The sequence below is a fragment of the Trachypithecus francoisi genome, unplaced genomic scaffold (genome assembly GCF_009764315.1).
Source record: "Trachypithecus francoisi isolate TF-2019V2 unplaced genomic scaffold, Tfra_2.0 Lachesis_group18, whole genome shotgun sequence".
Classification (NCBI taxonomy): Eukaryota; Metazoa; Chordata; class Mammalia; order Primates; family Cercopithecidae; genus Trachypithecus; species Trachypithecus francoisi.
The window spans coordinates 73,562,096-73,587,926 of record NW_022681463.1 but is presented as its reverse complement, the minus strand read 5'-3'; the positions used below and the strand labels follow the sequence as shown (position 1 = coordinate 73,587,926).

The 25,831-nt window shown below is 38.9% G+C and overlaps 1 long non-coding RNA gene across 1 annotated transcript in view; it reads right to left on the bottom strand.

Moving 5' to 3' along the window:
* LOC117063319 overlaps positions 1–8,503 on the bottom strand; it is a 121,174-nt gene extending 112,671 nt beyond the window's left edge. The window contains exon 1 of the long non-coding RNA XR_004428871.1: positions 8,337–8,503. This is a non-coding gene — a long non-coding RNA (uncharacterized LOC117063319). The remainder of the gene's footprint in view (positions 1–8,336) is intronic.
* Between the last annotated feature and the right edge of the window lie 17,328 nt (positions 8,504–25,831).

The window sequence follows — 25,831 nt, the reverse complement described above, 5'->3', positions numbered from 1 at the left end:
AAAATACAAAAAATTAGCCGGGCATGGTGGCGGGCGCCTGTAGTCCCAGCTACTCAGGAGGCTGAGGCAGGAGAATGGCATGAACCTGGAAGGCAGAGCTTGCAGTGAGCAAAGATTGCGCCACTGTACTCCAGCCTGGGTGACAGAGCAAGACTCCTTCTCCAAAAAAAAAAAAAAAAAAGGTAAGAGAACCAAATAGCTGGATTTTAAAAAAATCCATGTGTCTCCCCAGCAGCATTGCTGGGTCTTCATTTATTTACGGTTGTGTATTTTATTCTCCAGGGCTGTTTCACAATCTATTTATATAAATTGTGTGTGTTAATGCATGTGTTTGAGTGGTGGGGGGCAATGTATAGATTCATCTGACTTTAGACTGTGATGAAATAACTGATGATAAAGGATGCTATGCATATGTAATATATCTAAACACTGGATTTTAAAACCACTTTTGATGGATGGCATTATATGATTAATGTTTTGAGACTGCTGGCTCAGATTAAAACTTTCTACAAATCTAAATATTTTGTTTTTGTTTTCCTTTCTTCTAGGAATATTAATACAATTTTGGGAATGACAGACAGCACAGAATTGGCAGGAACATTAGTACTTTCACCAGAAAACAAATGTGACATATACAGGCTGGGCACAGTGGCTCACACCTGTAATCCCAGCACTTTGGGAAGCCCAGGCGGGCAGATCACCTGAGGTCACGAGTTCGAGACCAGCCTGGCCAACAGGGCAAAACCCTGTCTCTACTAAAAACACAAAAATTAGCCGGCCATGGTGGGCGCCTGTAATCCCAGCTACTCAGGAGGCTATGGCAGGAGAATCGCTTGGACCCGGGAGGCGGAGGTTGCAGTAAGCTGAGACGACGTCACTGCACTCCAACCTCGGCGACAGAGTGAGAATCCATCTCAAAAATAAGAAATAAAAACTATGACATATACAAATTTTTTCACTAAGATAAGAAAAAAATTGGGAAATTAGGTAAAATTGATTAATGAGAACAAACTGTTTATTGTACCAAACTCTTAAGAACCTAGTATTTTCTTAAGAAGTTTTGCCCTGAAGATATACTGACGGTCTAGGATCACCAGTACCTGATTCAATTCCTATTTATCAACAGACCTGGATTGAAATAAAAGGCACTGATGCAGATAGTTTCAGTTAGGAGCAGGCACTTAATTATTGGAGTTGACAATTATGCCCTCCCATAATGCATTTTTGGTGTCACTGAAGAGACCACCAACATTCATGTCTCTAAGCCAACATGGTTTTTACGTTTTAAAAAACACATACTTCACATGTATCTGTGCTATTTTAACAATAAATAAAAATCTTGGCTGGGCACAGTGGCTATAATCCCAGCAGTTTGGGAGGCTGAGGCTGGTGGATCATTTGAGGCCAGGAGTTCGAGATTATCCTGGTCAACATGGCAAAACGCTGTCTCTACTAAAAATACAAAAATTAGCCAGGCATGGTGGTATGTGCCTGCAGTCCCAACTACTCAGGAAGCTGAGGCATGAGAATCACTTGAACCCAGGAGGCAGAGGTTGCAGTGAGCTGAGATCGTGCCACTGCACTCCAGCCTGGGCAACAGAGCAAGACTCTGTCTCAAAAATAAAAATAAAAATATTTACCTGTTGTTCTTCTTGATATTATTATATAAGAAATACATATTCTGGCCAACTTATAAAATTAATCACAATATTTTTCCTAAATTATTATGGTAAAAGTAGATTATATACCCCCTAACAAGGGCATCTGTTTTTAGTCTTTGAGTAGTTGAAATCATGTAATAAGTTTATGCCTATTAAAAAATGTAATCTTTCTAAGGAAAAAATTAAATTTCAGGGTACTCATTATCATATCTAATTCCACTGCTCAATTCCAGGATGCATGCTTTTTTCACATTTGAACATTTTTGAAAATAAGATACATCTTAAAATAGTATCTACATTAAATGTGGCTCTGTTCTTTTTTATCTTCTAAAATGCCGTTATTGCATCCAGCAATCCATGGTGTATGAGACATGAGAAAATATGCTATTTTCTGCATGCCTACCACTCACCAGGTTCTTCTAGATGCTCGGTACACAGAAACTTATAAGGATCAGGCTCACAACAACAGGCCAATTGCTCAGGAGGCAATGTATTTTACAGCACTAAAGTAGTTACCTGAGTAATATGCACCAATCAACTCAAATTCTGTTATATAATCCTTTATAACTCTCATTCTCAATAGGAAAAGAGTCTGTCCCCTCCACCTCCACCCACCTACACAAAGAATACCTACCCAGTATCACCTGTCTATCTCTGAATAACTCACTAATACTGTGTATTAAAACTGTAAAACCAAATAAGTATGGCTGGTGCTGACCGAAGAAAGTGAGATATTTTAATTATTAAGATTTAAATTATTTAATATGCCTCCCAATTACTTGTTTCAGAACACACACACACACGCACACACACACACACACACACACACAGACACATAACCTACAGCAAAATCAACCTGAAGTAAAACATAGAACAATCTTTCACTACTTTTCCTCCAGAACATTGATCCTGCCTTGGACAGAGAAAGCAAATGATTTAGTGCATCCATTACTATACTACATTTTTATTAACTAAAAATTATTTGCCCCCATGCCTCCATAAAATAAATATTGAACAAATATTTAAGTAATATAGATTTGGAGGGGCATCAAACTATATGTGATCAGGAAACCCCACATAACTTGGAACAGCCCTCAGCAAAGCTAGAACTCAAACATCAGGACTTTGGTTTCCAAACCTGGCTTTAGGACCTCAAAATCCTGGGTTCAGAGAGGTGACCCAAGAAAGCCCAAAGCAGGTAACAAACAAGAACTAAATCCAGGCCTCCCAATTCCATGTCCCAGAGTTTTGTCCACATTTGTTAAGAACCTAATCTGAAACAGTGCTATCCCTATCTTGTGATATAATATACAAGAGTAAGACATGACCCTGCCCCCAAGGCCCTTGAGTCTCTATAAGGAATTGTGTGATTTAAATCAATATAACTGAAATCAGAGACACAAAAGTAACACAGTAACATTAATTTTTAATTTTTTTTTTTTTTTTTGAGACAGAGTCTTGCTCTGTTGCCCAGGCTGGAGTGCAGTGGCGTGATCTTGGCTCACTGCAAGCTCCGTCTCCCGGGTTGATGCCATTCTCCTGCTTCAGCCTTCTGAGTAGCTGGGACTACAGGCGCCCACCACCACGCCTGGCTAATTTTGTGTGTGTTTTTAGTAGAGACAGGGTTTCACCATGTTAGCCAGGATGGTCTCCATCTCCTGACTTCGTGATCTACCCACCTCAGCCTCCCAAAGTGCTGGGATTACAGGCATGAGCCATGCTGGGCCATTTTTAAAAAATTTTTAAGAGAAGTCTCATGCATTTATCAAGATATTTCAAAATAAAAGGAAGTTTTCAGTTTGACAAAGCTATAAAATACAAATAATCAATATAGAAACAACATGATGAAAATAGTCATGTTAACATTTATTGACTACTTACTATATAACACTCACTTTGTTAGGTGCTTTTCATCATTTAATCCACAACAAATCATTAGATATTATCATCCTAATTTTACAGAAGAGAAAACAAAAATGCTTTGAGAGTTGCTTAATAACTTACCCAAATTTACATATGCTAATAATCAATTCAGCCTCCAATTTCAAAGATCCTGCCACCATCCTATAAGTAGTTCTTTAAAAAGGGATAATAACCCTCCAACACACAATCACACACACATACGAACACCCAGGTCCAGTTTTATCTGTCTCTCTTTATGGTCTGCTTGCTTTGAATATCTCAAAATTCAATCATATCAAGAAAGAAAGCTGGGAGCTGGAAGCTGAGAAAAGTACTACCCACACTGAGCTGGTCATTGGTAATAAATAAATTAATCAATAAGGTGAAGAATAGGAAGAGTTTAAACAAAAAGGTTTTCAACATGTTATGCTTTAATTAATTGTGAATTGAAGTAATTCTTGGGAAAAAAGGACAGTATTTTTAGAAAAGCAATTAGATTTAGCCGATAGGTGTCACTGACACTAAGGTCATTTCAACAAAAAGGATTTTCGAAGTAACAGAAGCAGAATTTAGGCAGAAGCACCCAAGAGATGGCTTCAATAGAATCAAAGACCAATTTGCCCCCATGTTCAAGGAGAGGAAAGTATAGACTTCATTTCCCCCAAGATTCCACTGGGATTGGATTCCTTTACTTAATTAACTACTCATCCATGATACTATCTAAAAAATGCTGACCCTACAGCTTTGTGCAGGTAACATGCTATAGCATCGACTACTCTATTTATTGGAATATCCATTTTCCTGCCTAATAGAGCTCAGAATTTGAACTTCCTTCACTTAAGCTGATATTCTACTTCCTGATTTATACTACAGCTATGTTTGTACTGAAAGGCATGAAATATTAATATTTCTGTCCATGATCATACAGTCCAATGTAAGGGAAAATATAAATAGAAAACTAAGAGGAAGAAAAAGTTATTTCACTGTCTTTCAAAGTAAAACAACTACAATTATGTGGGGAAAATATTACTTGTAAAAATTAACTCAAAACATTTTTTATTTATAAAGAAGAACTGTTATCAATTGATTTACATATTTACAACTGTCCTGTCTCACCAATTGTACAAACTTCCCTACCGTATTATAAGGTTCTCAAGGGCAGGGATTAGATTCAGAAACTTCACCTCTTACATTGGATGCCAAGGACTGAGGGTGGGTACATAGTGTTTGTGTTCCCCCACCGTTTACCTCCCGGCTGTGAATGAACTGAGAAGACAGGCTAATGATCGTGATCAGTTTAGTCATGACAGATCTAGCACAGCACCCTGGCCATTCATGACAGATGCCTATTTAATATGAGTTGGACAACAGGAAAGTAACATCAGTGTTATCCAGTTATCTCCATGAACTACCAACCGAAACTAGATTTGATATATCTTCTCAATTGTTTGTTTTCTTCCTTTGGAATAGCTACTATTTTAAAAGTTTAGGCATATGGTAATACTTAGCAAGAAGTAAATATTTAACCCAATCTCCACTAAGTAAAGCCCTTAACATTTTATATATAATCTGAAGACATCCTGGATGTCTATATATATATATATACACACACACACACACACACATACACATACATGCACACACATATAAATATCCATATATACATGAATATATATCTATATAAGCTGGCACTGTGATATAGTGCTATTTTCTACATTATTTTCTATATCGTAGCAGCAAATCAAGATTGCATACCAAGAGAAGGCATTTATCTTCCATCATTCCATCTGCTGAAACACATTAACTTTCCTCTCCCCATCTCCCTACCTCTTCAGTCATGTCTACCTTTATACGCAAAATACAGTAGCTACTTATTTTAAGGAGTACAGAATTTCAGTAAATATTCTTCTGCTCATTGTGCTTTCTCATTCCATTCCCATTGCAAAGCTTTTAAGTTGTCAAGTGTAAAGTCACTCTCCTACTTTTCATTGGAGAGATTAATTTGGTAAAAATAGAATCCCAAACTGCCATTGCTTTTTTAGTCATCTTAATTAATTGTAATTAGTTTTAAAATATTCAGTTCCTGATTTCCCATAAAACTGAGGGCATCACACACACATGTGAGCTATCATTATTTCTTAATATAAGCACTTGTGATAGAAAGGTAACCATCCATTCTTTCCTGTGGTCTTTCATACTTTCAACCCTGATTAGTATGTGAGTGGCTGGTAAATAATTAATTTTAGAGTGAGTGACATATTTTGAAATCTGCAAAGTATTTTATTCTGGGAATTTAAGCCAACACTTGCATTTCCCTAGATAGCTCTGTGTAACGCCTACAATTATAAGTTGAAGCAGATTCTTGACTTTCTCATTAGCATCTAACAATTTATGAGCTTTTGATATCCATGGGATGATTTTTAAATGATGACTTTAATTCCCCAATGCACCTAGATAACTAGAAAAATAATAGACAATAAGTGAGTGCTTTAGCGAAGGAATTTAAGAATTTAAAGCTTCACCCAAGCTGAAAGTAATCAAAAAAACTTTATGATGGTCCTGAACTGACTTCAATATTCTCTTTGCATTTTTAAAGGAATGGAGCAGCTTCAAATAACTTATTTCATGTGTACTGTATAACTATCCTATTATGTAGTGATCATTATATACAATTTACAGATGAGAAAACTGAGGCTCATATATTTTAGTTAAATTGCAGAATTAGGAATTGGCAGTTGGAGTTCAATCCAGATCCAGCTGCCTTTAAAGCCACGCTCACAGAACTGCACCACCCCAGGCACAACGTGGGTCCTTGCTCTTCCAACATTTACAGCACCTTTTGGGTCTTATACCAAGTTTAAGCCTAAAAAACATATTCAGGGTTTGGTTATCTCATAGATTATACAAGTTATTCGGGTTCAATTTGTCACTGACCACACACTGGGTAGGTGTTGATAGGTCTGTAATATTAACCATAACTAAAGATAACATATTTTGGAAATTTATTTTAAAAATCAAATATAGAGAAACATGTCTCAAGTAATAATTTTCCCATTAAGAATTTGGCTAAAAATTATGATGGAAATCAAAGAAAAGGGTGTGTTTTTCTCAGCCAAAAATATTTATTTATTTATTTAGAGAAGGATTTCACTCTGTACCCAGGCTAGAGTGCAGTGGTGTAATCATCACTCATGGCAGTCTCTAATACCTGAGGCTCAAGTGATCCTCCCACCTCAGCCTCCCTCTGAGTAGCTGGAACTACAGGTACATGCCATGATGTCCAGTTAATTTTTTTTTTTTTTAAAAGAGAAGTAAGGTCTCATTCACTATGTTGCCCAGGCCAGCCTGGTCTAGAATTCTTTGCCGCAAGTGATCCTCCCACCAGAGCCTACCAAAGTGCTGGGATTACAGGCATGAGCCACTGCGCTTGGCCACAAAAGTCTTTAATAAGATTCAATTGGTATCATCCATTGTCAAAGTATAAAATGTATACTTTCGTTTACTACTGTAATCAAAGGTGATTAAAGAGACAATCAATCATATGCCCTTTGCACATTCTATGTTAACAATCTTTCATTAAAAAACCAATTAATTACCAATTCATTGGAAGTTCCGAACTCCATGGAAATTGAGTATTTAAGCAACAAGTTTGGTGGAATCCCTATTCCAAATTATTTAGTAGAACTTGGTAAGTGAAAAGAATTAGAAAATAATTCTCCTTCTCAGAATTCAGATTACATAAATTCACTTGTAAAATTTTACATATTGAAAAAACACCTTTATGGTCATTATTAGAAATTTAGCTAATTATGCACTAGTTTCTATTGGGAGATGATTCTCTACCCTTGGTACTTTTTGTCTCAGACTACTATTCAAGGATGTTTGTAAAGCAAACAGCCTGGGAGGATAAATAGTATGTCTTCCTCCTCCAGGACACAGGATAATTTTGTTTCCTGGCAAGAGTTATATATGCCTTCCTCCAGGGCAAAGGTTGGGCAAGTGTGCCAGAAACAGTTTATAAGACTGGTTATTTCCTAAACTCGGTGTTCCTCAGTTGTGACACAGACCCAACAGGCATGAAGTAACCACCTGGGCCCCCTCTGCATTGCCCCCAAGGGAGTTTCCCCTCAAGGGGAACCAAGATGAGAGCTTGCAGCCCATGCTGCCTGATGTGCCCTTATGTGCATAAATAACATCCTTTATGTCTGATCCAGGAGTGTCGTGTCTTCTGCCAGCATGTATGAAACAGGCAGGCTAACTTGTTACCTCACAGGCAGGGTAAAATCTCAGACCCCTCACTGCTCTTGACAGCTCTGTATGATTGATTATTTAAATAAGTGTTTGCAGATGTTGGCTAACTCCAAGGTACATTTTTACTCCTCCCTCTGAAGCCCAGAACTCACAGTTGTCACTTGTGCTCATGCAATTAGGGCAAAACTAAGGAATACCATCTTCATACATGAAATTCTTGGGATTGCCTGACGACTCTGCTGCTACTAAAATGAAGGAAGTGAAGACAAGCGCAGGAGGCTTTTCCTTCTGGTGGTCACTGTTGGGTTATTAGAATCCTCATCTGTACACCAAAGACAAGCTATCCTTCTCACGCCCTGATTGATTACATGCTGTCACAGGCCAACCTGTACATCCCTGTCATCAATCACCCTCTCTCACAGAGGATACGGGAAGATTTCACGTCTCAATCATGCTCTCCAGTTTACCCCAGGGGGACAAAAGCCAGATAGATTCTTGGGGCGCTGAGGTGATCGTACTCACTTTCCTTCCTCGCCTCATCATTTAGACATGTGGATAGTAATGGGCAACATTTACAGAGCACGTCTCAATAATCGTTTTATCCTTCTCCCACACTAGAGATGCAGACAAGCAGAATTTCTATTTTCTCTTCATAGAGGCTCAATGAATTGAAGTGGCTTGATCCAGGCCCAGATCTGGTAACCAAGGAAGCAGAAGCTTCTGACCATTCCATGTTCTCTCTACTTCACAAAACCAAGAAGGCCAATAGATGGCCTCAGCACTCATTCTGGCCCTCTCAGAGGCTTCTTTGGCCACTCTCTAATGGGCCTCGTAAGGGGCAGGGAAGTGCAGTGGTTAGGGAGCACAGTCAAGAGCTAGATTGCCTGAGATTTTAAGTCCTGTATCATTCACTCATTAGCTAGTCACTCCTGGCTCAGTCACTTAGGCAATTTATTTAACCTTGGTGTGCCTCAGTTTCATCATCTGTAAAATGGGGAGAATAACAGTGCTTCTATTACAGGATTATTATAAAGATTGAATCAAATAAATAAATTATTGTATCTGACACCACCATTGCTACCGCTACAACTGCTTTGAGTTCCTTTTAGACACACCGATCCCTTTCTGGTTAGAAGTCCAATTTCTGATTGTCAGGCTTGGGTTAGGAATTCAGGTGAACTTCCCCAGGGTCTCCATATCCAACTCCACAAAACAGCAATCTAGGCTCACTCTGCCATAAGGAACCAAATTATCAAGAAGAGCGTGATAAGTTCCACAAATATTTCTTGTGGGATGAATAAATGACTCGGAAAGCCTCTCTGTTTTGCAATATATATTCTGGAAGAGAAATGAGGCTTTGGGCTTGACTATCCCTATACTCTTTTTGAGAGTAAATCCACATGACAGGCAGAATGCTGACTACCACCAAACCCCTAAAGATGTCCGGGGTCTATTTCCTGGAACCCGTGAATATGTTACCTTGTATGGCAAAATAGATTCTGCAGATGTGATTACGATTAATGACCTGGAGATGGGAGATTATCCTGTATTATCCAAGTAAACTCAATCTAATCAATCAGTCCTTAAAAACAGAGAACCTTTTTCAGCTATAGAGAATCAGAGAGATGGCAGCATGAGAAGGTCTCGACCCACCATTTCTGGCTTTGAAGATGGAAAGGGATCACAACCAAGGAATGTGTGTGACCTGTAGAAACTGGAAAAGGCAAGAACATGGATCTCCCCCAAAGTGTCCATTAAGGAATGCAGCCATGCTGACACTTTGATTTGAGTTCAGGGAGAACTGTGTTAGACTTCTGACCTGCAGAACTGTTGAAACTATAAATCTGTGTTGTTTAAGCCACTGGGTTTGTGGTAATTTGTTAGGGCAACAATAGAATCTCTGGATTCTTCCACTAGGGAAAGATCATAACCCAGTACTGGGGCTATTCTGTAGGGTTAAGCAAGAGGACAGCATGTATTTACTCACCAATTCATTAATTGATTCATCTTTTTGATTCATATTGAGCACCTACCACAGCCCAGACACTGTTCTTTGGGCTACAGAAAACAGTGAACCAGAGAGCCATGGTGAGCTTCTGCAACCATGCAGCTTACAACCCAAAGCTGAGAGAGATTAAGCAAGCCAATTAATAAATTAGATAACTGCCAACAGTAGAAAGTGCTGTGAAGAAAATAAAATAAGATGATGAAATAGAGAACACACAGGGCAGAGCTAGGGAAACAGAAACCCCAGATTTGGGTGGATGGAAGGCTAAGAAATGACATTTGCCAGCCAAGCAAAGGTCCAAGTGAGTTCATAAGCCATTAGGCTGACCTAGCCTTCTTATGGATGCTGTAAGAGGTGAAATACCCATTTTTGAGAAATTGATATGACTTCTCACTCCAAGGAAAAGTGCGCTGTGTGAATTGCTACTCTAATTTTCCTGTCTCCACTCTTCACAAGCATGACTTTTAAGGCTTTATTTTTACCATATTTTATGAACGGTGTGAAGGCAGCATTATCCCAGAGTCCCTGGATATCATTTTCAGCGAGAGCACTTGGTGTTCTCCTTATCTGAATATGGATGTGGTTAGACGCCCTGTGATGGCTACATTGCTGTTACTGTGATGGATTCCCCTGTGCTGGCTGCAGCCTGTATCAGCGACACTGGCTCCGAAACCAAATGCATTGCTCAGGGTTAGACCCAGACACAGCGCTAGAGCCTATGCAGACCACAGCTGGCTCCACTGCACATTTAGTTATAACAAAAATGTCAAAGTGTGAAGGTGGCAAATAAGGTGTCACATCATGTAGGAATGATGGTCTCTGATATCCAAATCATATACACACAAAACAGGCCACTCGATTCATTTATTGTAGTGTCTTGCTCTAACATCTATGGGAAAATAGTAGAAACAACTTCGATTTTTATTCAGGTTGTCATAGTGTCAATAATTACTTCTCATAATTACTCCTGTCATAGGTTGTCTATAAAAGTAAAACTAGGACATCCAAGTAATCTGTCTCAACCCGGAGTTCCCAGATACACACAAACAATGCAGGGCAGCACAAATTACCTTCACACTCTGGTTAGTTTGTTCTATAGATGCCTTCCTGTGTGAGAAGGGGCTACCCCTGAGGCATAAAATGAATCCAGTTCTGGAGCTACTCTAACCATTTCTAGTGTTGTATACATTAATATAATGATCTTACAAATAAGCAATATTTAGTAAGATGGCTTTTGTGTTGGGGGTGAGAGGTGCAGAGTTCACACTTTGATAATTCACTGATTCCAAGAATGGGGCTCAGGTTTTAGAGCCAGAGTATCTAGATTTGATTTACAACTTCATCATATAATAACTCTATGACCTTGAAGAAGACATTTCCTTGACATAGCATCAATCCTTTTTTTCTCTATGAATTGAGGTCAAAAGTAACACACACTCTGCCTGCTTCACAGGGTTCTCACAAAATGAGAAAGACTTTGTAAACTATAGAACACAAGTGCAAACCAAAAGTCCCCTGGCCTCCCAGTGCTACAGATTTAAGGCACTTATTTAAGGCACTGTATTTAAGGCAACAGCCTAAGTCCCAATCCTCTGAGCTCCATGAATGTACTAACAAGTCTGAGCTTTTCCTGGGACCCTCTCCTCAGTTACTCCCTCCAGGATACCCTAACAGTCAGACTTACCACCTGCTGCCTGACAACCCTCCTCTCCCACTCTCTTCAACTTCTCCTCTGCTCCACATGCCTTCATCACTCTGCCATCCACCAGTCACCATCAACAACTCTGACAACATTCTCATGGAAGACAACTTCTTCTACAGCACAAACAAGGGTGTGAAGAGGGAAGGAAAGGAACCTCAAGGCCTCACCATCAGGGAAGCCATTTCCACTCTTGCGTCTTGCGTTTTCAAAACAGGGCTGCCAAAGTAACACCACTGGGTATCACTGACCAGTTCTTGGCAGGGGTTGGCAAACTTTACCAATAAAGGGCCAGATAGTAAATATTTTAGCTTTTGAAGACCACATCTGTCTCTGTAGCATATTCTTTTTATTTTTTTGTTTTTTTTCTTTTCTTTTTACAACCCTTTAAAAATGTAAAAACAATCCAGAAGGTCATAGGCTGGATTTTCTTCAAGGGCCATAGTTCACTGACCCCTGCTTTATGACACAGCCATCATTCATGCCATAGTATACTTGTATTTTGTGTGAGCAGGAGTCTGTTGTCAGTAGGGGGAATTGAGGGGAGGCTCATTAGGTCAAGGGAGGTACCTAGAACCACTGCTCCTTGGACTTTCAAACCAGCTACTCAGCTTGGCTGGGTGTGGTGGCTCACTCCTGTAATCCCAACACTTTGGGAGGCCAAGGCGGGTGGATCACCTGAGGTCAGGAGTTCGAGACCATCCTGGGCAACATGGTAAAACCCTATCTCTACTAAAAATACAAAAATCAGCTGGGCACGGTGGTGGGCACCTGTAATTCCAGTTACTTGGGAGGCTGAGGCAGGAGAATTTCTTGAACCTGGGAGGTAGAAGTTGTAGTTAGCTGAGATCGCACCACTGTACTCCAGCCTGGGCAACAAGCGCAAGACTCTGTCTCAAAAGCAAAACAAAACCAAACTCCTGTAGTTCAGTCTGGTCCATGTTAGCAGACTTCTTCATTCATGGCTTTTGTTCAGGGACCCCATCGCATCCCTCGATCCAGCCTCTTTTGGGGAATCCTAAACTATGAGAGAGATCAATGCATGTCTGAATGCCAAAAATGAGTCAAGCTCCAGTTCTTACACTCAGAGCCCCTAAGTTCTATGTAAATCTAGCATGTGACTTCCATGTTTCTATGACAGTTAGAAGGCTGTTCCACCCACAGCAAATGAGACCTCTGTGGTTAAGAGTTTCCAAAGATACAATCAAGCCTAGGAAAAATGCATCTCTGAGCCAGTCAGAATATTTTATACATTTATTAGCTACTATGATTATTATCTAAAAAGGAAGAAGAGGAGGAAGAAGAGGAAGAAAAAGGAAGAAGGGGAGGGAAGGAGGAGAAGAGGAGCAGGGATGAAGAGGGAAGGGAAGCAGAAGAAACTACTGCAGAAAATTTTGCCAGGATGCAATAATGATTACAAAATTAAATTATCCTCACCTAGTACTTTCTCCTTGTAATAAAAGACTTCACTTTGAGGCCGGGCATGTTGGCTCATGCCTGTAATCTCAGCACTTTGGGAGGCTGAGGTGGGCAGATTACCTGAGGTCAGGAGTTCAAGATCAGCCTGGCCAACATGTCAAAATCCTGTCTCTACTAAAAAATACAAAAATGAGCCAAGTGTACTGGCAGGCACCTGTAATCCCAGCTACTCAGGAGGCTATGGCAGAGGAATCACTTGGACCCAGGAGGCGGAGGTTGCAGTGAGCTGAGAGCATGCCACGACACTCCAGCCTGGGCAACATAGCGAGACTCTGTCTAAAAAAAACAAATCACGCCTGTAATCCTAGCACTTTGGAAGGCCAAGGCAGGATGATCTCTTGAGGTCAGGAGTTCAAGACCAGCCTGATCAACATGGTGAAATCCCATCTCTACTGAAAAATACAAAAATTAGCCAGGGGTGGTGGTGCATGCCTGTAATCCCAGTTACTCAGGAGGCTGAGGCAGGAGAATCACTTGAACCTGGGAGGCAGAGGTTGCAGTGAGCCGAGATAGCGCCATTGCAGCCTGGACAACAAGAGCAAAACTTCATCTCAAAAAACCAACCAAACAAACAAAAACTTCACTTTGAATCTTTTTGATTGTCATATCTATTCTGTAAGTGAAGGCCTCTAATAAGCCTATAAGGTACCCAGTTGCAAATTAGTAACTAATGCCTACTTGGCCCAAAAGTGAATCAGAAAATGATGCCTCTTCAGGTCTATGCCCGAGCCCCATTTGACTAGCCACAGATCACTTTTTTGGAGGCAAAGGGAGTCAGGGGTGGAGGGGTAGAAGTCACCTGTTAATACTGGCAGATCCAGCCATGCCAAGCACATAAATGAAGAGCAGAACCAAGGTGGATTCTCATCCCTACTTGAGCCCTTGACCAGGCTGCACAATAACACAGAGGCCCTAACTTAGGTTTTGAGTCAATGTCCACAGGCCCATTTTCTGTAGCTACTTGTAGTATGCTAACATGCTGGCACAGAAGTTAGTGATAATATTTACTGTGACGGTGATGGTGATGGTGCCACCAATAAAACTTGTCAGCTGAGGACCCTTGCTCTGGACCACTTGAAGAGGGCTGATTTTGCATGAGATGAAATAACTTAGAAACACAGAGGATAAAGTGGTCCATAGGGTTAGTAAGGTGGAGGAGGGTGACTAAGTCATGAAAGATGTACAGTGCAGACAGAAGAATGTTTTTAAAATGATTCTAAATAGTTTGCCAGAGCAGACTGCTGAAGTTGAGGATGAATGTTTGCACCCTGCAGAGAATGCTGCACTCTAGAGTTTCACAGTGCAAGATGACCTGACTTTTATAGCGGGCAGGAAGGTCTGGGAGGCCTTGCTTTGGACTTAGGAAGAAGTAAGCAAGCTGAGTAGCCAGGATGCTGGTGATGAGCATTCATTTGTCCAAAGGAGAAAGACAAAACCAGGAGGTGGCCTGGAGATTTCCAAGAGAGAGAAAATCCAAAGCTGCCTGGAAGATGCATGGCAGAACCCTAAACAGATTGGAAAGGGGAGGAGAAAAGGTCATGGCAAAGTCAAGGATGCCTAGAGCTCCCTGCCTGGGGAAAGGATGGATGGCTGTGTTTTAGCTGCCAAGACAACAAGCCTCAATGGCAGGCAGAGAGGCTACAGAGTCCCTCTCTGGGAGTCTCCTGCCCTCAGTTGTGCAGCACAGGCAGGTCTTCTTCCACTGGAAAGTACAATATGCTGCTCTGCTACTGGAGGTGTGTTTATCACTGAAAAGACTCACCCGCAAGTATACTGGACTGCAGTAGGCTGCAATCATGCTACAGAAACATAGTTCTCAGCATTGTTAATGGAAATAAAAATACCTGCAACACCTAATTGGAACCCATTCATAGGAAAGATAAATAAAAACATTCTAACCTTTAGCATTATGCACAACTTTTTGAATCCAGAGAATGTTACAGCAGAGATCTACCTTCCTGGTTGAGAGTGTACTACATATTTTCCTTTGGAAACTGAAGGTACTACAAATAAATTTGAAAACATATATTTCTTCAAAGTATTAATTTTTAAAGCGGCCAAAATTGCTAACAACCAGGGAAAGTACCAATTTATAATTTATGTTCTTGGCATATAGTATATATTATGAATTTGCATGCATATTAAATGCAAATAACCAGAGGAGCATAACATTAAGGCTTCAAATTTATATGTGCAAAAGACAGTAAATTCTAACATTAAAATTCTTCCCAGAAAATATTAACTCCCCACATCCCCTGTGACTGTCACATAGTCAGCTGAGCAGCCTCACTACAGAACTTTAGTCAATAACCTTGTTCAATGAAAATGTGCATTTCCCATACCACTCTGCTTACCAGGCAAAGAAGACAAGACCATTTGGCACCATGTGGGACAGGGGTAAGGTGCTAACATGGCCCAGCTTTTCAAACAAATTATCTAACAATCTGACAGAAAAAAAAATATCAGTAACAATGCCACCATTGAACCACTAACAGAATCTTTACTCCTTTATAAAGATTACAACAGTAGGGAAATGAAGCAAAATGCAGCTGACTCCGCTCTTTCTACTACAGTAAAAATATGAGATTTGTGATGGCAAAATCATCTGAGTCAACCTGACTGGGCTAGAGTGCTCAGTTCTTTAGTCCAAAACTAGTCTAGATGTTGCTGTAAAAGTATTTATTTGATAGATGGAATTAACATCTATAACCAGTTGACTTTAGCTGCAGGAGGTCACCCTTGATCATGTGGATGGGCCTCATCTAATCAGTTGAAGGCCTTAAGAGCAAAAACTGAGTTTCCGAGAGAAGGAGTTCTCCCTCAAGACTGTAACATAGACATCCTGCCTAAGTTTCCAGCCTGCTAACTTACCCTATGCATTTCATACTCAAGGCTATAACATCAACTCTTGCCTGAGTTTTCAGACTGCTGGCCTGCCCTATGATTTTTGGACTTACCAACACCCACATTTGCATGAGCCAATTCCTTAAAATAAATCTCCAGATAAATACATGTTTATGTATCTACTATATAGAGAGACAGATTCTGTCTAGTGAACACTGATACAGGATTCAAAGGGATTTTCAGTGTAGAACTAAAATAGTGCACAGTATTATAATGCATTCTGGTGGATGTGTACGTGCTGGTTGATCTTGATTGCAACGTAAAAATTAATATATTCTTTGTTTAAATAATGCTACTGTCTTGCAGTGCAGAATTTACTGGAAGATTTCCTTCTTGATAGCCATTTAAGGCATTTCCATAGTCAACCCTAAGACAAATAAGGGTGAATTTTATTTGTAAAACAAAAGGGGCTCATGATAATCTTTCTGGTGACTGAGCCCAAAAGTTTTGGGGCTCCGCTTGCTGCATTTATATTGTGAATTCTCTGTGGGTCCTAAGTCTTGAGAGATGGAACTATACCTTCATTTTTATGTATAATCTGAAAACACTAATCAGACCATTTACTCCAATGAAGCAAGTATCCACTTAAATTTAGATCGAACAATTCCATGAGTTTAATGCCACTCCAACCACTCTGTTTCTTTTTGTTCCTTGGCCTTTTCATGAAGCATCTCACGGTATTTGCTTCCACACCTCTGCTCCTCCCTTTCTTCACTCTGTGACAGAGAATGCTCATCCATACACTCAGACCCCACTGCTGTGTTCACTGATGATCCCCAGACCTACGCTTCCTTCCCCGACCTCTAATTCCTATCACGCTCCTTATTTATTGCTGTCTGGATGATCTTCTGGGAATGGGAGGGGCAAGGGCTACAGCCATAGCACATCCAAAAGAGAAATGATCAGTTTACCAAAGTTCTATGTTTCGCAAACTGTTCCATGTCCACTGTTCCACAGCTTGTAAGCTGGGAAAAGAACCGACCTGTTACACAAGGCATTTGGACATTAGCTGGATAATCTTCTGGTCACTTTGCTTTTTGTTTTTTTGGACTATTAAATATGGGAGTTGTTCTCCAAGACAGCAATCCAGCCTTGACTTACACTGTCTATAACTTATCTTTTTCTTCTGTCTTCTCTATCAGTCGTGTCATCAAGTCTAATTCCTTCTCCTTCTCACTCTTCTGCAGTCCTTCTTAACATGCACCAACTGTCTTCCTCCTCTCTGAGCTATTTTATAACACAGCAACAATCATCTACCCAAATGTCATGTTGATCATGTCACTTGTTGCCAAATGTTCCAAATGTTTCTTCTTGAATTAAATTTCAACCCCAGATCTACAAGTCCACAGCTGACTCCCTTGATGCTCCTCTTCCTCTCTGTGGTCTGCAACCTGCCTCACCGCTCCCCACACTCCCTTGCTCTCCAAGGCTCACTGTACCCTCTCTGTTCTCCACATAGCAGAACGAACTCTTTGCTCTCATTACCTCTCCCCTTAATATGTTCCTGTTCTGGAAAAGTTCAAGAGCTGGTGATTTCCTTGATTCCTCCTTCCAAATAACTCGTTCACTATGGTTTTCCACCATTCTTGATTCGGGGATCATAAGGTTTGGGCTCACATTCAGAATATCCTGAGGCAAAACAGTAGTAACTATGTGAGTAATCACTGTCTTGACCTCATCCAAAAGACCCCTAGTTTTGCCTTTTCTCAAAATGATGTCGCAAATAAGAAACCTCTCAAAAATTTAAATTTCTTCTCGGTGAATTAGATATATAAACTTATCCAAGCAAGTATTATTACGCATGTGTTTCAGAATACATTTCCCATTGTGATTTATGCCCATGTTACATATAGTTATGGAAATATTTTTAGAAAATTGTTTTTTAAATATTTAATAGCCATTAAAAGAGTAAAATAATAGTCCGCTGCTTATGGAACAGGGAGATGCCATTCTAGTACTTTTGCAAGTATTTGTAATTGTAATCAGTAACGCGGGCAGAAAGAATGCCAGCGTTTTTCAATCATCACTGGCAAAAATGTAAATTTTTTAAAATTAAGACTTTAAAGATCACCTGCATTAATCTTCTGCTAATGCAAGCTGGGACTATTTCCTAGGATTCTGAGTGGTTTAACATCATCAAGACATGTCACAGGCTTCATCCAAATTATTTAATTCCTACCATACATTATGCTGAGCCTCTCAGAAGATGAATCAGGAAGAGGCAACATAAGTGTTTAGAGAACAAAAGGAAAAATGAAGCATAGAGACCTCAAGCTAAAAGTATGAACCCTTGAGAGGGTTTTAAGGACATACTATAGGACTAAAAAAATGAGAACAAATCAGCAGGCCCATTAACTGTGCAGCAAATTAAAGCACCATTGTTTCCAATTTCAGCCTTGAATCTGGAGGGCACCAAATAGACCACACTCTCAGTACCCTCTGTGAAAGAACCATATTCTCTGCTATGTATTCTTAAGTGCCTTTCCATTTTTTTCCAGCTAATTTATCAGTTTCCCACCTCTTCTCCCAAATCATTATTACAAACTTCCCCAGGAACATGTTAAAGGGACTACAGGAAAATAAGCAATTAAAGTTTCAAAACACAATCTGTATTTATCATGAATTTCAACTTCTCTTTTTCCTTGTATTAAAAAATGTAGCTTGCTATCTTCAGATTTATATTCCTTTTATCTTAATCCTTGGGGTAAAGTATGGCATGTGGATAATCCACAAACTAGCCTCTGCATTTAAGAAGTAGACCATAGTCCACAGTTGTATATATTTTGTCATCTCATCTTGCAAAAACAAAGTTGAAAGCGGCTCTGTCCAATGTTTTGAGAGGGCAAAAGGTCTGGAAGATCCAATAAGACTACACAAGAGATTTTTAAAAATTAGTTTTTATTTAAACCAATTTATTCATAATATAGTCTCAACTATTAAATAGGACTAGGCCCAGAGATAACTGCTTTCAATTCTTTAAGTAATTATTTTGGAATTTGTTTCCACATGTGGACATCAGAGCTTCCCAACTGGTAGGTGCTGGCACACTATTGTGCAAAGAATTGATCCCAGGTATGCAATGAGGTATGGATGTCTCTCAGCCTCAGGCAGTCAGGTGGGGTTCTGAGGTAGCAGGTGCCAGGGCAGATCACACCTGGCCATCAGCTTCCTCAAGGTACAAAGGCATAGTCCTCATGGCTCTGCTGAGAGGCACCAGAAACATCCATGGACACCCACGTCAACAGGCTGCTGCAGAAAGCACCCCTTCATTTTGTGCAGAAGCAGTCCATGTAGCCGCTGGAGAAGGTTTCATTCCAGGTTAGAAAGCACAGCTGGTTGAAAGTGGAGCTCTAGAAAGGTGGGCAGAAGGGCCCGGTAGGCAAAGCTACACGTGATAGCCCCCCAGATTCTGTGTATACATACCAGGTATTTCTTTCCAGTTGAGTCAAATGTCCTCTTTTACCGGCATCCAAGCTACCTGTGGAGTGACTGCTCTAACAATAAACACACACTTTATAAATTCTGGCCTCATTATTATTTTTAATTACTTCACAGGAAAAAAATTAGTTGAACTGGAAATCTGTTGGAATTATCAGAGGACTGCATTTGTCTAGCAAAGAAGAAAGCTAAAACTATTAAGGTTTTTAAAGATAACTTTAACTTTTATAGAATATGAAATGGTGAAATGGCTTGTTTTTTTAAAAATCACTACTTGTGTAATATCTCACTGACAATGATTAACAAGAATTTGAAGAGAGAATCATTAAGATATTGATCAAGAATTGTGTTCAGCCATTTCAGGCATATAAGAAATATAAAAAGTTATGTTTATGAAAGCAAGCTCAGGTTTTTCATTGAAAAATCTGAAAATATTTTATTTGAAGTTCTATATCTACTTAATATTCTACAAATGAATGTCTCCAGCTTCCTACCTTATCTAGTATCATCTTCTAGGCATGCCATACTAAAGACGAAAATTTATATGCACTGATTTAAATGACATGTTTCTCTTACTACTCTTAGTTTTTCAATTTCAGGTATTACTGATTGACCTCCCAATGAGGAAGATGAGGGTTAGGTTTGTTACCACACACAAGCATGCCTCATGTTCCCATCCTCTGAGAATAATTCTGGTTGTGTTCAATATCCATATTTACGTTCTTAGAATCATGTCGTGTTCTATGATTATATCTCATTTTCTTGCTTTTTGTCTTCCTTGGAATTGATCATTGTTATATTTCATTTGTGTTAGTTTCCTATGTACTTACCATGATGCTATCCTCAAAGCCTCCCCAAGATCTGTAAATCCCCTCTCAGCGCAAACACATTAGATGTTTAATCAATTTTACCATCTTGAAGAACTCTCTCCTGAACCCCTCTACCTACTGCAATTTAGTTCAGTTGATCACTAGCCGAGCGCACAGCTGCTGAGATATCTTTTACCATCACCTGTGAATTCTTTTCGCCTCGCTCTTGTGTTGGTCCCATCTCTGGGATACTAGGTCTTTCTTTTTATTAGTTTACCGACAATTTATTGGACCACATTCTAGTGTTGTAAAGTTTCATGATCATCTATTGTTATTCCCTTTTAATCAGGACACTTCTGTTTTTGAGAAATTTTGTTGAATTATTCCTGTGATGGTTTTCTATCCTCCATTTTCTATATTCTTTCAATCTGGTGTACTATTTTTCGATGTATGAACCAATCCTCTAAGCTTCTTATTTTTTCTATGTTATTTTCTATTCTTTCTCTTTTTACTATGCTTTCTGGAAATTTTCCCTAATTTCACCTCCTAACCCTTATAAATTTTGTTGTGTTTCATGGTGATAATATCATGCCTTATCTGTCTGGAGATACCAATGATTTCTTTTTTCAGATTTATTCTTCTGGCTGAGCGCTGTGGCTCACACCTGTAATCCCAGCATTTTGGGAGGCAGAGGTGGGTGGATCATTTGAGGCCAGGAGTTCAAGACCAGCCTGGCCAACATGGTGAAACCCCATCTCTACTAAAAATACAAAAATTAGCCAGGTGGTAGTGGCATGCGCCTGTAATCCCAGCTACTAGGGAGGCTGAGGTGGGAGAATCGCTTGAGCCTGGGAGGCAGAGATTGTGGCGAGCCGAGATCACGCCACTGCACTCCAGCCTGGACGACAGAGTGAAACCCTGTCTTAAAAATAAAATAAAATAAAAAACAAATAAATAAATAGATTTATTCTTCCTATTAAGGTTGTTTCCTCCAAGTTGCTTTTTTTGTTTGCATGCTTTAGTTTTTGTCTCTCATGATATCAGACATTTCCTTAAATGTCTCATGACCCTTGGCTGTCTGCGATATTTAAGGGCAGGGCACTAGAAGGTCCACAGAAAGGTTGGGAGTGTGGTTGGTTGTTGATAAAGGATTTATTTTAGAATTGCTCTGGCTAGGCCTTTCCTTGAGGGAATCTCTGATATCAGTATCCTTGAGTTCTTTTTTTAGGTTAGAGTGCCAGGGATGTTTCCTGGAGTTTCCTGTAGGAAAGGTATCCTTAGCTGCCTGTAGGCTAAGGAACAGAGAACAGAAGGTATTGTCATTCTTTGGATTTGATAAATCAGTGTAATCCACAATCCATCTGATTTCAGGACCATATTATACCACTTTTAACCTTTCCTGATACTTCTCAATCCAGAAACCTTCTGTTTTACCATCTCTATAGAAAACATAATCTTCATCCCTCTACTGGAATAGAGGAGCAGTTTCCTCCTTGTATAAAGTTAGGAAGCAGATCTGAACTTTCAACCAATACTTCTCAACTGTATCTTCACTCTCCCCTCCAGGGGTTCTTGTTCCTGAGTTTTTGCAGGGTTCATCAGTATAATTTGGGTTACCTTTTTCCTTTCTCCTCTGCCAGATTAAAACTTCACTTTCTCAGGTCTGCTAAGTAAGTTAGCACTCATCCATCTATATCCCAGACCCCAAAATGCTGTAACTGTTGCCCTATTTCTTTGTTCTCATTGGTGTGTGCATTTTAAAATAAAAATCCCTTAAACATCATTTTAATGAAGTTTCAAGAAGGGTCAGGAACTAACACATGTATTTATCCTTAATCTGAAAACTATCAGTCAGTCTTTACCCTTTTGCATTGACATTGAAGTGGGGATTACTCTTTTTTGTTCCCCCAAAAACATTAAGCCAAGGCTCAATGTTCAGGAGGAACAGGAAGTAGAGAAAATAGTAATTTTTGGATTTAGATGAAACTGAATTTAATAACTGCATGCTCTTATAAGCTATATCACTGCGCTAACAAGGTATTAGACATTGTGGGAAATAAAAATATGTCTCTGTTTCAAAACAGTCTCTAAAAATTCTCAAAAAGATGAATGATTAAACAGGTCCTTGAATTGATAACTAACCTAAAAGAGAGTATTCAGAGAGAAAAATCACCAGGCAAGGAAGAATGCTAAAAGGCAAACTCAGTGGAGGAAAAAGCACCTTAAACTGCATTTTGAAAAATAAGTGTTACAGGTATTTCTTCTGCAGAGCTTGCAAAATGTGTATTAGGTCTAAAGTGATCAATTGATTGGGGAATATGATTTATTTTATGCATACTAGGACTCCTGGCATAAGGAAAAAAAAAAAGCTCCTCTGCTTACAACATAGCTGCTAAGGTCTTTATTCTCCATTTCTCACAATAGTGGATCATTAAGATGTTGAAACAATTTTTTAAAATACCAGCTTAGTTCACTACAATCTTATAAAAAGAGATACAGTAAAATGCATGTTTTCATGATATTCAGGTTTTAAAGTTATACTTTTACAGAGATAGAAAATACCATTATTATTTAAATAACTTCAGGTAAAACAACTTTGTTTATTGTGCCCCTGCAACCCTCAAGTCCTCAACACTATTTATGCCCCTGAAATAATTGTCTTTATAGCACAGCTTTTGATAATGTGCAGCTTTAAGGACTATATTGCCTGGAGCAGAACTGACTTTAATTGGATGGATATAGATATGAGAGGAAGGATTCAATGCAGAACACTGTGTGCATTGCAAAATGGGATGACAGAATGAAGAGACGAATCTGTCCTCCCCATAGGGTCTGGGCAGGAGGCTGGTAGAAGTTAAGTATGGACGGGTGTCTGGACAAGTCTGAGCACACATGCTTTCAAAGTCAAGTAGTGGGGAATGAACTCTAAAGTACAATGAGCCCACAATTTTGTAGACAACGAAGAGACATTGACGTTTTCTGAATAGAGAGTAATGTTGTTAAAATGATATTTCAAAAAATGTAATCTGCCAATACTGTATCGGGCAGGAAGTCTGGTCACAGAAAACAGTTAAGACACTAAATAATACAGAGATCCAAAGTCATGTGAAGCTGGCCTGGACTCCTTGGCAGTAAAAATGTGAGAGAACTCACTTCAGAGCAAGAATCAATAAAAATGAGGAATCTACATTTACAGTACTATAGATATAGGCAGTCCAGTAAAAGAAATGGGACTGAATTAGGACTGATAAAAGGACTTACACTGAAGCAGTTTTTAAATTAAATCTGTGATATCATTTGGTTTTCAATTCAAGAAACATTTACTGAGTATCTACTATATGCAAGGCATACAGTCTTTTCTCATCATTTGTCTCATTATCTTAGAAGCCAAATGTAAAAAATTCCACTTAATTGATTTCACAGACTGACTGATGTTCTTCTGTAAGAACAACAGATTGATTTTTTTTTCTTTTTATAGACAGTAATACTAATTCTTCCATCATGTCCTTCTCTTTCTTGCACATAGTCCTATTGACTTTGGGGCCAACTCAATACAAAAGCAGAAGAAACGCATTAGGAGAACAAGGTCCATTAGGCCCAATATTGCCTCAATTACTTTAATTCCATTATTCCTGTTCATATTACTTCTTTAATCAATAACTCTTTTCAGTTTTTCATGTTTACCCTTTTCAAAATCACAAGTAATAGGATTACAGTCTTTTGAGCTCAGTAGCAACAGAGTTTCATAAATATATTTCTGAATTTGTGATTGTCTCCAGATCTGCAACTGAGAAGTCTTAAATTGAATCAAGTTTTCCAGAGGCCATTTTATTTAATAATGCAGAGCATCTTCATGCAATATAGGTGCTTTTCCCGGTTATTCCATTTGTCACTCACTGTCAAAGACAATCACACACGCTGAATGGCTTTCTAAGTATCTTCTTCCCATGTCTAAACCTTTGGGCAGTTTAACTGATTTTCAAATTGCATCTTTTTCTGTACATATTTCTGCCTTTTGTTTAATGTAATCCTTCTACCTTGACTGACAATTATTCTTCCTCTAAGAGTTTCATCTGGACATTATGTTAACTATACCTCTTCCAGATGACAATTAATCAATCCCTCAGTTCTACCTCTGCAGCAGCCTTTCAAATTAAAGGAACTCCGTTTTCCTCTACCGTTTTAACAAACATCCATGCAATGTCTACTATTAATACATGCAAGAAGCTGCACTTCCAGTATACATAGGATACATGATAGGTATATGCCCTTCCCTTCAACATGTGGATAGTCTAAGAATGTTATAAAAATAACTTGTGGCATATGAGAAGCATGCGAAGATTGCAACGTGCAGAGTCTATTCAAAGTTCTGGAATTCACAAGAGGTAAAATCATTCATGAGTAAAGAAAAGTTTTCACAAAGGATATGAATTTCAGTGAGGTCTTAAAGGAGGATTTTGAAAATGGAATCTGAGAAAGTAACAAATTCTGTGTGAAAAGCAAAGCAGGCAAATCTAGTGGAGGAAATGATTCAATGGAGTAAATTAAAGAGAGAAAATGCTTGACTTCCCTTTGGAAGAAGCAGTGAGACCAGGACAAGGGTCATAAAGAAAGAGTTTGGCAGGATATAAGCACTCTTTCATATAGCCATTCTCCCTGCAAGGAGCAGGATGAACTGAAGACATACAAAAGAAGGCTCAACAACGTGTCAAAGGACCTTAAAGATTTGATTTCTGCCTTCCTATAGAGTCTCATCCAGCCCTATATCCCTCTTCACACTTTATGCTCCAGCAATACCTAAACAGCATGGAATACACAAACTTGCCCTGCCTCCTCATACCTCTCTGCTAATCTCTCCTCTGTTTCCTTTAGAATGTTCTCTCTCTACCACTCATCTACTACCAATTTCCATTCAAATACAATCTTCTCTATAAAGTATTTCCTAATTGTCCCAAGCCAATTTAGTTGCTCTGTTTCCTATATAAAAAGTATACTTAGTTTTATAGCTCCATCATAATCATGCAAAAATCATTGCTATCTCCCATATAAATTATAATATACTTGATACTATGCCCAGAACAATTTTTGGCACATGTCAAAAGGGTACTACATGAATGAATGAATGAACGAATGAATTAACAAACGAATGAACAAACCAAACAGAATGGTTATATGAACAAGCAAGAAAAAGGTAAGAAATTCTTGGAAAGAATAATCATAGATTTAAAAAAAAGAAAGTAAAAATATCAAAGAATTACAGAAATTTGACAGAGCTTAGTAGTAACTAAATGTAGATGAAAGAGAATTCCAAGCTTCTGAGTTCCCTGCCAAAAGCCACTGCTCTTCTTCATCATTTTTATATTACCAGCTCATAAGCACTTAACATAAACTCATGATTTAAATGAAACAAAGAAGGAACCGTCAGAGGGAGAGGCAGAAGATCCTACAGAAAGCAGATATTAAGATTCTTATTTTAATTGATTTGTGAACAAAAATTTTCTGAAAAATGTTGATAGAATCTTGAAGTATAATTTGTTTAATTAAAATACTTTCCATAATATAATAATTACATTCTAATGTCAGAGATCTAAGAAAAACTTACCATGTTAATTATTAACTAAAAGGACATCAGAATCATTTTTCTTATTTGCCCCTTTTTAAAATTAGAGTTTAACAAGTT